Source organism: Schistocerca americana, chromosome 1 (genome assembly GCF_021461395.2).
Source record: "Schistocerca americana isolate TAMUIC-IGC-003095 chromosome 1, iqSchAmer2.1, whole genome shotgun sequence".
Lineage (NCBI taxonomy): Eukaryota > Metazoa > Arthropoda > Insecta > Orthoptera > Acrididae > Schistocerca > Schistocerca americana.
Window position 1 is genome coordinate 519,501,043 of NC_060119.1, and position 14,514 is coordinate 519,515,556.

Consider the following 14,514-nt stretch of genomic DNA (forward strand, 5'->3'; position numbering starts at 1 on the left):
ATAGAGATAAGGTGAAGGAAACGCATTTAGCTGTTAAGAGAGCAAGGCGTGATGCCTCAGTGACTACTGTAGCACAGTTTTGTCTAATGACCTTTCACAGAAACCAAAGAAATTCTGGTCATGTGTAAAGACTGTTAGTATCACCAAAGTTAGGGTCCAGTCCCTAGTGAACAAGACAGGATCTGAAACTGAGGGTACCAAAGCAAAAGGTGAAATGCTTAACTCCATTTTCAGATTTTCCTTTACAGAGGAAAACACAGGAGAACTACCCCACTTTATTCCTCGTATATCTGAAAAGATGAATGAAACAAGTATTAGTGTCAGTGGTGTTGAGAAACAGCTGAAATTGTTAAAAGCGAAGAAAATACCAGGGTCCGATGGAACCCCTACTAGTGTCTATATGGAATTTGCAGCTGAGTTAGCCCTCTTCTAAATAAACTCTATTGTAGGTTCCTCAAACAAAAAACCAAGCCCAATTCTTGGAAAAAAGTACACATCACACCTGTCTACAAAAAGGATAGTAGAAGTGATCCACAAAACAACCGCTCAATATCCTTGACATTGATTTGTTGTAGGATCTAAGAACTCTTGCATGCCATCCTTGTATAGGACAGTAAAATGGGTAACTTTTCAAAAGTCTCAGAGTGAAGATATCTCACTACAGTATGACAGTGTTGACAGAAGGCAGCTGCAACGAAAACATTTTGCCCCTGAGACTGGGTCAGGGCAAAAAACAACAGTGATGTTTCTGGCGAGCCAGGCAGCATTCTTCAGTAGAACTTAGTGGGCCAGAGCAGCCAAACCTTCATTATATGACATAAGAAAGGCTAAGGTGAATGCAACAAACAGTACCAAGAGCTTTTTGAACCAGTTCTATACTACAACACTCATTAAGCAAGCACAGCAGAAGGGAAATCACTGATACCTTCATAATAGCAAGCCTTATGCAGTCATGGTGAATTATATAAAGTAAACATTATCCAGTACTTTGCTCCTTAAGTACCCCACCAGTTTAGCTAGTAAGGCAGTCAGTCAAATGGATCAATGGCGTTCATGACGTTCACATTCAATTACCTTGTGGTAGTTTGATACATCAGTCCATCTGCTCTCTCGTTATGGTGATCTTTGAACTGACTTAATGTCTAGTTTTGTTCTGTGTTGTCATGTTTTGTGATCACAAAGTGGATAAAGTATATCACTATGATAAAATGACGTTAAATGTTATTATTTCACCATAATATCGTTAGTTGCCACACTGATCACCCAGTGTTACACGTTTCTTGTGAATCCAGCAATTTGGACAATTTATGTGATCAAAATAGCAAAGGATAATGTAGCCAACAATAACAATGACTGTTAAGATGCAGCAACTGTCTCTGTCCACCAGTTCTACACCTACACATATGTCTTCTGCTTCAATTTGCCACCATTGTTATTTGAATCATGTGAAAATAGAAAACTGTGGCCAATTTTCATTGGCATCATCACAACTGGCTCAACAAAGTGCACAGATAATGGACATTGCTGCACATTCTCTTACACCCTGTGAGCATTTTGTAGGAAAATTTTCTCATTACACCACTCCATTGGCAGGTTTCCGTGCATGCGATAATGCTGCTTTGTCACAAAATCCATTTGTTATACTTTCTAATTCTAACTTACAAATGACGCTGTCAGTTCTGTGTGCTGTGGTGCCATATTGCTAGCAGATTCAAATAACCTTGTCAAATTCAACTATAAACCACAAGTTTTCAGTTCAGTGCAACATCATAATGACTATTTGTTTGTTTTTTGTGTGCCTTCTCATGTATTTGAATCTAAGGATTTTAACCTCACACTCGTCCGAGCTATTCACTTACCCGAAGATTTTTTCAACAGCTCTCATCGAGCTTTTATTGACTAGGATGGGATACTGTGAATTGTCATTCTATGCAACTGTCCACAGTCCCTCCCTTCCCCTCCTATTCAGATCCTGCTCTCCCATGCCAGTCGTCCCCTATGCTAACTGACGTGGCCGAAAGATTACGTTGTGTCTTCCCTGATCACCTCCCCAATACAATTCCCTTCTCCTTTTGTTCCTACACCATGCTCCACACTCCCAGGGTGGGCGGAGGGGGGGGGGGGGGGGCTTGTGACAGTTCAATACATCAGTCTGTGTGAACTCTCTTGATGATGATCTTCGAACTGACTTGATGTCTAGTTTTGTTCTGTGTTGTTACATTTTGTGATCATGAAGTGAATAAAGTATATGTCAACTAATTACAAAATCCAGTCCACATGCCAAAAATAAAATAAAAAAATACGGTCATTGTCAAAATATGGGCTATGTGCCTAACCTTCGTCAGTAAAAACCGGGCTATCTACTAATCAGTGTGGAAGTGGTGTAAAACATTGCCACCAGAATGTGCCAGGTGCTAAGTACCACCTGTTCAGAAACAAAATCTGGGCTATGTGCCCATGCTGTTGTTTTTAGTTTGAGGTTCGATTGTGTTCCAGTTGCAGTGATCAGTCCTGTCTTTTGTGTTTACTATTGTGGTTTATGCGATGGGTGAAACAAGAAAACGTCAGAAAAGGGGTGAAGGTAGTGCTTCCCAAATAAATAAGAAGCTAAGAGCTGAGGTAAAACCGTAAAGATCAATAAGAAAGTTACTGTACCTCAAAAACAACCTCCACCTGATGAGGTAAAAGTATATAATAACTTAACACCTTAGAACTAAGGCTGTTTAGAAGAACTTCGCTTGATTATGATTTTTCTGTGGCATTTTAAGCTAACCTGTGTTTAGATTATGCAGACCGCCATGTTTGACTTTGTTTCTGGGTTATAGTAGTCCTACTAACTGTGCAGAGTAACAAACAAACAGGTTATCCATGGCAGTCACAAATTATTTAATGCCTCTAATTTCCGTGCTTGTTTGCTGTAGGTTTTACACCAGTGGCGCTATCAATGTAAAATAAACATATTCAATCAGTTCTATGAACTAGGTGATAATGTTAAGCAAAACTCTTATTTGATGGGAAACATAAGTGTATGTAATGTTAGAAGAAGACACCATGGTTCTTATGAAGAACCTGAGGAGAGTCACCGACAGGCGAGGGTTTTTTTATGCAGTTCCTGATGACAAAGGTGGACATTTTCAAATTTGCAAAAAAAACCTTTCTGGAAATACACAAAATTACCAGGCGAAGAGTGGAAACCTTGATAAAAGAAAAAAAGAGTGGTGATGTTACCTACGTTGAAAGTAGGGGAAATAAAAACAAAGGAAATATACAGCTGATGATGTAAAACGCATTGTTGAACACATCAAAAGTTTCCCCAAGGACAAAAGCCATTACACAAGGGCTAAACACTATTTTTAAGCCAAGATTTAAATTACAGCAGAATGTATGAAGCTTTTTTTCACCACCCAAGGAAAGATACCTGTAACATGTGTGATCTGCTTAAAAGTAAAATGTTGAATGAGTCAGCCAATAGTGCCGTACATCCTACTTCACTAGAATTTCATTGCAGAAATGCTTAAAAAGCTATAACAGAGATGAAGCACGATCACCTGTATTCTACCACTCCCTTAAGTGACACATGCACAGTATCCATAGATTTACAACAGGTTTTCTGTTTGCCAACATTATCACACTGCCAAATGTATTACTTACATCAACTTTCTTGTTACAATTTGGGATTGCATATGGCAGATAATAATAAAGGTTTTAAGTTTCTTTGGCACGAGGGCATGAGTGGCAGTGGAGGCAATGAAATAGCGAGCTGTGTGTTAAGGGGGATTAAAAGTAAAATTACCTAAAAAAAAAACAACATTAATAGTGTGGTCTGACAACAGCTGCAGCCAAAAAAAAAAAAATCAAATGGTATTGTTCCTATGGGTATACTTGGTCTGTGATGATTTCTTTGATGAAGTTCACCACAAGTATGTCACCACTGGACACTCATACATACCCTGTGATTGAGACTTTGCTCTAATTGAAAAAAGAAAAAGAGTAGAAAAATTTGAAGTTCCTTTGGATCTTGTGAGAGTTTTGTGTAATGCCAATAGCAAAACTCCTTTTCTAACCACTGTCATGAACAATGATGATTTTTATGACTTCTCCAAAGTAACACCTCATCACGAAAAAGTTAGAAATTTCCAAGGCTTTTTGGCTCAAAGTTTCCAAAATCAACCCAGGAAAAGTGCTTACAACAAAAAAACATTCAATGAAGTTGAAACATTGATGCAAACAAATATATTCAAAAAAGGTGTGAAGATGGAAACCAGCTTGAACTAACAGCCAGGTTGAAAACTGAGAAGAAGGACTTAAAAAGATTATACCTTATCTCAAACAAACAAAAAACTGTTTTACCAATATCTGACTGAGTAAACACAGCAGTGTTTATAGACTGTAACATTGTAATATTTTGCATATAAAATAGTGGTAGATTAATACAAAATTTAACTTTTTAAACTTTGTAAAAGGCATTTATTTTGAAATAAAACTTTTAAGAACACAGTAATGTTCTTGATTTTGTCTTTGTTCTTTAACTAGTTAGTTTGCTAACACAGCACTTCTGTGGGCCCAATTGACTTTTCATAATAATATAGCTATTACAGAACAACTGTAAACAGTAGTTACCAGATTTTTATAATAGTAAAATTATTATTATTATTATTATTATTATTATTATTATTATTATCCTTCATACACCCCTTTATTCACATATATATAAGTGGCAGACTTAGCCCAGGCTTTGTGTTAGAGAGGTTGGCACATAGCCCTGTTCTTGTTTTGTTCCATCAACAATTTTTGTTGTTGTTAAATGTTTTACAGTAACTTAACTGTAAAAATGTTTGTAGATTAACTGTCTTCACTTGTTTAGGCTATAAAAAATAAGGAATGCTTTCTGGAAGTTTTTTGCTATTTCCTCAAAACAGCAGTTGTGGCACTTACCACGGATTTTATGATTAGTCGATATATCATTACGATAAAGCGGTGTTAAATGTTATTATTTCACCATAATATCATTATTCGCTGCAACCTAATTGCAGTGAAGTGCCATTTGGCACAAGTCTGTTGTGGATTTCCTGCAAGATATGGACAACACCATCTGCCACTGGGAGAGACGGCTACCTTGACATAGTCACCAGTCACAGAGTTCAACACCACAGTCTGCCTCTGTCACAGGTGGGCGGACCTGGAAGTCTCCCGTTCCCACAAGGATCAGGACACAAGCATTCTTAACAATCTGGCGGACTGAACAGGGTCTACCTTGATGGCAGGCCAATATCGTCGAACTTCATGGCTACACGCAACCATCATCGGGATACGACGGATGACGAAGAAGAGTGATGAGCAGGGGGGACGGGAGGGGAGGGGAGGACAGAGTACCTTCTCCTCAAGTCATCGTCTCCAAGTTCAATATGCATGATGCCATCACTCACTGCCAAGGTGTCATGGTACAGCCAGTGCTGGGGTCACTGCAAGCAGTGAAGCCCCGGTGTCAGCTGCCTTGAGCGGGCTGAATGCCACATGATGTGATTCCTGAGCAAGCATTGACAGATGATGCTAATCATTAGTCAATATGCCACTTATTTTTTATGGAAATAAATAACTAATTCTGAATCTTCTTTCACTGTGCCTACCAAGGATCACAGGTCACTACTATCCTTCAGAGGAAAACTGGCATGGAGTGAACTGGGAGAACGCCTCCTGACACGGAACCAACTCTACTGATGCCCTTCCAATAGTCACCTCTTGCAGAACATATTCTCAGCTCAAACATGATGAGGTACATTGAACAGAATGCTCTCCTCAGTGCCAACCAGCATGGGATCAAGGCAGTCACATAGATGCAGTATTTCCAAAAAGCATTTGACTCAGTACCACACCTATGCTTATTGTCAAAAGTGCAGTCATATGGGGTGTGAAATGAAATTTGTAACTGGATTGAGAACTTTTTGGTAGGGAGAATGCGCATTGTGTTATCTTGGATGGAGAGTCATCATTAGGTGTAGAAGTAACATCAGATGTGCTCCAGGGAAGTGTGTTGGGACCCATCCTTTAGCCTTGCACACATTATTAATAGTAACATCGGGCTTTGTGAAGATGATGCAGTTACCTATAATGACGTACTATATGAAAGAAACTGCACTAATATTCAGTAAGATCTTGGTAAGATTTCAAAGTGAATAAAAGATTAGAAACTTGTTTTAAATGTTCAGAAATGTAAAATTGTCACTTCAGAAATGAAAAAAGCATCGTATCCTATGGCTATAATATCAGTGAGTCACTGTTGGAATCAGCCAACTGTTACAAATACCTCAGAGCAACACTTAGAGGAGTATGAAATAGAATGATCACTTAGGCTCAGTTGTGTATAAAGCAGGTGGAAGACTTTGGCTTATTGGTAGAATACTGGGGAAGAGCAATCAGTCTTACAAATCACTCATGCGACCCATCCCAGAGTACTGCTCAAGCGTGTGAGACCCATACCAAATAGGACTATCAGGGGATATTGAATGTATACAGAAAGGGCAACACAAATAGTCATAGGTTTGTTTGACCCATGGGAGAATGTCACAGAGATACTGAAGGAACTGAACTGGAAGACTCTTGAAGATAGATGTAAACTATCTCCAGAAAGTCTGTTAACAAAATTGCAGGAACCAGCTTTAAGTGATGACTCCAGGAAAATACCAAAACTCTTATGTATCACTCACATAGGGATTGTGAGGATAAGACTAGAATAATTACTGCATGTAGGGAGGGAGTCAAAGACTCATTCTTCGTTTGCTCCATACAGTGCACCTCACAGTGATTTGCAGAATACAGATGTGGATGCAGATGTAAAGTTAACCACTGAACACACAGTTAAATGATTGACAGACACCTAAACCAAATTTTAACAACAGCTTTCTTCAAAGCTAAGTAAAAGAAGAAAGAAAACACATACATACACAGTTATGTTTGCCAGGTCAACTACATTGTCTTGGTGTTGCCATGCATCTGTGTCACGTAGTGTGAGTGAGAGGATCCAGGACACAGGGAGGTGACGCAACGGGTGGACGGAAAGACAACAAGAATGTGGGATAAGAATGTGGCCCATCCTGGCACAGACAGGGCAGCTGCATGCAGCATGTAATAATGTGATGAGTGGGTTGAAAGGGGTGTAATGATGGGCTAGACATATCAGAAGGAGGGGAAGGTGGCAGAGAGAAAAATGTGAATGTAGAGCAGTAGTGTGAAAAAGGGAGCATGGGAACAGGGATGGAGATAAATGAGGGAAAGGAACTAGCAGACACTGATGCCAGGATTGAAGGATGTGTTCTAAGAACAAAACCTATCTAACTAATTAGGAGAAGTTGTTATTGAGGGGAAGGGGGTGCAAATGACATGGGTTATGAAGCAGTCAATGAAGTTGAGCATGTTTTACTGAGCAGCATGTTCTACCAGTGGATGACAAACTTTGCTCTTGACCACAGTTTGGCTGTGGTCTTACACTTGGGTGGACAGCTGTATGTGATCATGTCCAATTAAAAGGCACATTTTCAGTTTGATTCTAAGTCTGTTGACTGCTCTAAATGTCAACTGATATTTTCAGATCTGCACTAGTGTTATTCCAAATCATTTTCAGGAGGGCTTCCTTTCTGCATATTTCTTGTTTTATTATGCCATTTTTCCACTTTCCAGTGTGACAGCTTTTTTGCAATTAAATTAAATATAGCAGACAGATCCTTCTAGTACTGCAAATGGAGTTATCTGTTACCATCACATTCTGCATTTGTAATCACAACAGGTAATGAGTTCACACTAATTCTTTTTAAATTTACAGTTACCACTCCTTTCCACCAACCATTTCAATTCTGTAAAGATTAATATTTTTTTCCAATGCTCAACATGGTTTTCAAAAGCCTAAGTTTGTAGTATTTGTCATGTGTATCTCTCTGGACAATAACTTAGATCCACTTGATTACAAGAAAAAATGGAAACAGTTGACTGAGCTTTTCCTGGATTTAAAAAAGGCATTTGGAGTAAGAAATCACTTCCATTCTATAGCATCAGAATTCATGCACTGATTGGGCCCCTGTGTTTCAGAAAGCAGCGGAAATTAGACTTTGTGATAACAACTCTAATAGAGACATCAGTGATGCACCTAGGAATGCAGGGATGTATACAGCTGATAAAGAAAAAGTGGTGTAGTTGGCTGCAAGCAAATGCAGGACAGTGAGCACAATTGTTATCTATGTACATAGAGAATTGTACCTCAGCATGTACCATCTCCAAGACGTAATCTTGCCAAACAGATGCTGTCCTCTAGAATAAAAGTGAGTGCCTTTGCAGTTTCACAACAGACAGTCCCTCATCATGATGATGATGGAGACAATTGGCTCATATATTGCAATAAGACTGAAAACAGCAGACATCAAATTCCAAATTTAAAAATAATCTTAAGCAAATTCTTTTGTAAATCTTTTTGTATGGTAAACAGAATAAGAAGGCAGTGAGATTGAATTTGCAGACTTGCCTGTGGTCCAGGAGAATTTATTCATGCTGATGTATGTGAAAAGATGCCACACATATCATTAGATGGACTTCAGTGTTTATAGAGGTAATTGTACTTTACAAGGTTTTGTACATTTTCTCGAGGATAAAAGTGATGCTGCTTCTGTGTTGTTAGAGTTTCAACAGTTGATGGAAAACCATTCATGAAACAAGCTTAAAGTCATTAGTACTGACCATGGGACCGAATTTCTTAATGGTCAACTTCATAATAATTTCAAGGAGACTGGTATCATCTATGAAACCAGCTCACCATATATGCCAGAGCAGAATGGTAAAGCTGAATGTGAAATCAGATCCATATTGGAAACAGACTGCACAGTGCTTTTTGATTCTTGCCTTCCAGAGACACTTTGAGCAGAAGCTGTCAATATGGCAGTCTAAACATTATATCACTGTCCATGAAAGCCTAAAAGTAATAATACAATGAAATTACAATTAAAGAACACCCTTAGCTGCTTACAGGCATTGACATATGTCAACGGGAACAGATGAAAATGTGTGCCCTGACCGGGACTTGAACCCGGGATCTCCTGCTTACATGGCAGATGCTCTATCCATCGGACATGTCCGAAAGAACAGATACCATCTTAGTGTATATATAATAATATGATATTGCAGTGCCTGCATTATTGTGAATAGATGCAGGCACCGTGGTGACTACAGCCATTATGTAATACAATAAATGAATTTGTAATTGTGAATGAGGACAACCACCAGCTGTAGAATGGAATGACAACAATTAAAATCTGTACTGGACCAGGACTCGAACCCAGATTTCCCACTTATTGCTAATGGTCACCTTACCATTTGGCTATCCATGCATGACTCCAGCCAGACCCAAACTTCCATATGTTGTTAACTATGCGTCTGCAACCCATACTCATACATCCATTACATACACTCCTGGAAATTGAAATAAGAACACAGTGAATTAATTGTCCCAGGAAGGGGAAACTTTATTGACACATTCCTGGGGTCAGATACATCACATGATCACACTGACAGAACCACAGGCACATAGACACAGGCAACAGAGCATGCACAATGTCGGCACTAGTACAGTGTATATCCACCTTTCGCAGCAATGCAGGCTGCTATTCTCCCATGGAGACGATCGTAGAGATGCTGGATGTAGTCCTGTGGAACGGCTTGCCATGCCATTTCCACCTGGCGCCTCAGTTGGACCAGCGTTCGTGCTGGACGTGCAGACCGCGTGAGACGACGCTTCATCCAGTCCCAAACATGCTCAATGGGGGACAGATCCGGAGATCTTGCTGGCCAGGGTAGTTGACTTACACCTTTTAGAGCACGTTGGGTGGCACGGGATACATGCGGACGTGCATTATCCTGTTGTAACAGCAAGTTCCCTTGCCGGTCTAGGAATGGTAGAACGATGGGTTCGATGACGATTTGGATGTACCGTGCACTATTCAGTGTCCCCTCGACGATCACCAGTGGTGTACGGCCAGTGTAGGAGATCGCTCCCCACACCATGATGCCTGGTGTTGGCCCTGTGTGCCTCGATCGTATGCAGTCCTGATTGTGGCGCTCACCTGCACGGCGCCAAACACGCATACGACCATCATTGGCACCAAGGCAGAAGCGACTCTCATCGCTGAAGACGACACGTCTCCATTCGTCCCTCCATTCACGCCTGTCGCGACACCACTGGAGGCGGGCTGCACGATGTTGGGGCGTGAGCGGAAGACGGCCTAACGGTGTGCGGGACCGTAGCCCAGCTTCATGGAGACGGTTGCGAATGGTCCTCGCCGATTCCCCAGGAGCAACAGTGTCCCTAATTTGCTGGGAAGTGGCGGTGCGGTCCCCTACGGCACTGCGTAGGATCCTACGGTCTTGGCGTGAATCCGTGCGTCGCTGCGGTCCGGTCCCAGGTCGACGGGCACGTGCACCTTCCGCCGACCACTGGCGACAAGATCGATGTACTGTGGAGACTTCACGCCCCACGTGTTGAGCAATTCGGCGGTACGTCCACCCGGCCTCCCGCATGCCCACTATACGCCCTCGCTCAAAGTCCGTCAACTGCACATACGGTTCACGTCCACGCTGTCGCGGCATGCTACCAGTGTTAAAGACTGCGATGGAGCTCCGTATGCCACGGCAAACTGGCTGACACTGACGGCGGCGGTGAACAAATGCTGCGCAGCTAGCGCCATTCGACGGCAAACACCGCGGTTCCTGGTGTGTCCGCTGTGCCGTGCATGTGATCATTGCTTGTACAGCCCTCTCGCAGTGTCCGGAGCAAGTATGGTGGGTCTGACACACCGGTGTCAATGTGTTCTTTTTTCCATTTCCAGGAGTGTATATTCCCGTACAGGTCAGATGTTGTACTTAAACGTCGCTTCTCCAGTATTGGCAGCTGATGGTTGTCCTCATTTGCAATTGCAAATTCATTTAATGTATTACATACTAGCTGTAGTCGCTGCAGTGCTTGCATCGATTCACAATAACATGGGTATTGCAATATCGTATTTATCTGCCAATACTGGGAAAGTGACTTTCAAGTACAACATCTGACCTGTACGGGAATATACATAGTGGATGTATGAGTACAGGCCACAGACACATGGTTGACAACATATGGTAGTTTGGGTCTGGCCATGAGTAGTGCATGGATAGCCAAATGGTAAAGCAACCACTAGCGATAAGCAGGAAATCCAGGTTTGAGTGACAGTCCGGCACAAATTTTCATTGTTGTCATTCCATTCTACAGCTGGTGGTTGTCCTCATTCGCAACTGTGAATTCATTTAATGTAAATGCAATAAGGTGCCTTATGAGAAACGGTTTGGGAAGGAAAAATATCTGAAGCATATGAACAGAGCTGGAGCCAGATGCTTCATGCATACTCTCATACAGTTTCCATCCAGGTTTCAAATGAAATCAAAGAAAATGGTCGCGGCTGGTCACAGTGGTTACCACAACAACTGTAGGATGTATGATCCTATAACAAAAAAATAACTGTTTCACACTAAGTGATCTTCAATGAAAATACAGCAAATTATCCTACAGAAATCAGTACCAACAACACTTCATGTGAATACAGCTTTCCTGCAGATGCAGAAGGACATGAAGTTCAATAACCTGTTGAAAATGGAGCTAAGAACCAAGGATCCTTTGTTACTGAGGAGGTTGCTCAACTAGGAATGAATTTTAGAAAGTATGATGAACTTTGCCCTTCAAAGAGGTGATGAGGTCTACAAGTCACTGAGTAGTGGTACAAAGCAATAAAAGATGAAATGCCCTCAATGGCACTAAACAATATCTGGGATTACCTCCAGTTTGGCAACCTGTCAATTGAAGGGGTCAGAAGCAAAGAGGTATAAGTACACTTCGTAGTGTTTCGAGAAAACTGGAGTTAAGGTTCATAAGGTCCCAAAATCCTCTTGAAATATCAAAATGGAATTTCCAATTTTTGTGTATATATTAGACGTAAAGATACTTTGTACAGTTTTCTGTTTGCATGTTGGAATGACAGGTTAAAATAAATGATCAGTTTTATATCGTAATTCGTAAAAGTTTGAATCCCTTTGCTTCCAGCATATGGCGAATTGGGAAGAATGTCTTTTATTTTCTTTTGTAATGCTTTATTATTGGCTATTATTAATTCACTTATCATAAAACTGCTGTTTATAGATATAACAAAACATTTCTGTAATGTTACATTGTGGTTAAAAATGGAGAAACAAAATAAGAAAGGATACTGTTTAATGTATTATCCCATTATTGAAAATATTTCGTGTCACCTAATTCACTTCCCTCTTCTCATATATCATAAAAAGATTATTCAGATAATATACAACACAAAACATTAATATAACCCTACATGAATGTAAGTGTTTCTTGACATCTAGTTTCCTTTTTCATATTCAATGGAGCAGCACAGAGTGAGATTTCACTTGTATAGCTTTGCCACAACAATTTTACATACCTTACCATGCTTTTGCTGCACTTATCTCATTTTTGTGGAAAAGTGACTTGTACCCTTTTGCTTCTGATCCCCTCAACTGTAAGTGGATTTACAAAATTAAATGTAAACTATTTGCAAAAGGATCTTCCCAGAAACTCAAATCTGGTTATGGTGAAAGTTTTTCACCTGCTGTTGGCAATTTATCAGTTAGTATTCTTTTGAGTTTGGCTGGAGTATGTAATATGGACGTGAAGCAATTTGATATAAAAACTGTCTTTTTCAGTGTTGACTGGCAAGAATATATTTACATGATGCAGCCTGAAAATTTCACCAGTGACCAGGCAAATTTAGTGTGAAAAACAAAGAATGCCTTTATGGGCTGAAGCAGTCTCCACAATGTTGGAATCAAAAATTTGTTCACTTTACTAAGTCTTTTGATTCCAAACAGCTTTCTTCAGATAACTGTGTGTTTCGTGCTCAAGTTGATTGGCTAAGAACTGCTTTCAGCTATTTTTCTTGATGATGGCCTAATTCTAAGTCAACTGCAGATATAAATTGTGTTATTATCTCCAGAACAAGGTCCCAAGCAAAAGTTGGTAGCTCAAGATGGACTCCAAAAGTAAAGACACTTGCTGCCAAATGCAGCAACAAATCAAAGATGTAGGCATAGACACACACCTTACGCCACCACAGCCAGGAAGTTATTTATGTCCAAGCACAGTGCTGCTCAGCTCTTTCTCTATGTAACCAGCAATCAATTGTCATCATTGCTTATGACAACAGTACAGTATCTTCATAGTAGATCTGCATGTGACTAAAACAGTTACACTAAGTCATGTTGAAGACAATTAGATTCCGAAATGAATCTATCATTCTGTAATGAAGTGCCAACTTTTTAATTGATAGCTGAAAAGCTTAGAAGTGCTAAATGTTATAAGTGTCAGGAATAACATTAGTTTCATGTCATCTGTGTGAACACAATTTGTTTCCAAATTGAGTATTTACCATGTCTAAGTTTTTATTATTACCCATAATTTGTGTGCATGTTGTAGTATCCACTCTACTTCCTTCTGAACTAGACTTAGTACAATGTGCCTCATAAATAAAATACTAGTTTGTCAAAAAGTGACAAAATGTTGGTTGATTCTTTCAGAGAAGAAGATGGCAACCATCCACTATTGAGAATGCTATTTATTTACGTAAAAGTGTCGTAACTGGTTTTGAACTGATAGGTTCATCTTCAGATGGCTGTTTACAAAATGCACATGAACAAATCTGCATCTTGTGAACAGACATCTGAATACAAATCGTTTACAGTGTGATATATATAAATAAATAGCATTATCAATAATTGCTGGTTGCTGTTTTCTTCTTTGAAAGAATCAATCTACATAAATAAAGTACTTGAGGAATACTGATATTGTGATTGATGATCCCAGTTACTTTGTATGACTGGAAATCAAATCAAAACTGTAAAAGTAAAGAACAGTTAATTACCCAAGAGGGCTGTATGACATATCTTACGCAAATTCAGCATGAACAACTGTAAGTCCTATGTAACACCTGCTGATTGGAATTTAAACTGCATTTGGGACAGTGCCCAGCTAATGACGATACGAAATCCATGGAAAATGTGAGGCTGTAGATGGTTGATGTTTGGTGCCACAGTTGGAATACTTCATACATGGTTTTCTGCTAGTCAAGTAAGTCCAACCCTAGACAGTTATTAAACACATACTAAAACATCTTCAAGGTATAAGAAACACAAGTATTAAGTACAGTGGTAGTAATCATAAACTTCAAGCAGTATAGGATGCTCATTTTGCTGAAGATAATGATACTCGTCATTCAACAATGGGTCATACAGTATACACAGTGATTATAATTACAGTTCCAGTTTCAAAACACTGTAAAAATAGAGCCACTGTTACAAATGACATCAAATTTGAATGGAATATTTTCAAAGAAGGGGAAAATGTTATAGAAATCAAAAAGAATTAAAGAAAATTTTACCCCTAGATGGCACTGTAAATGGCAGATT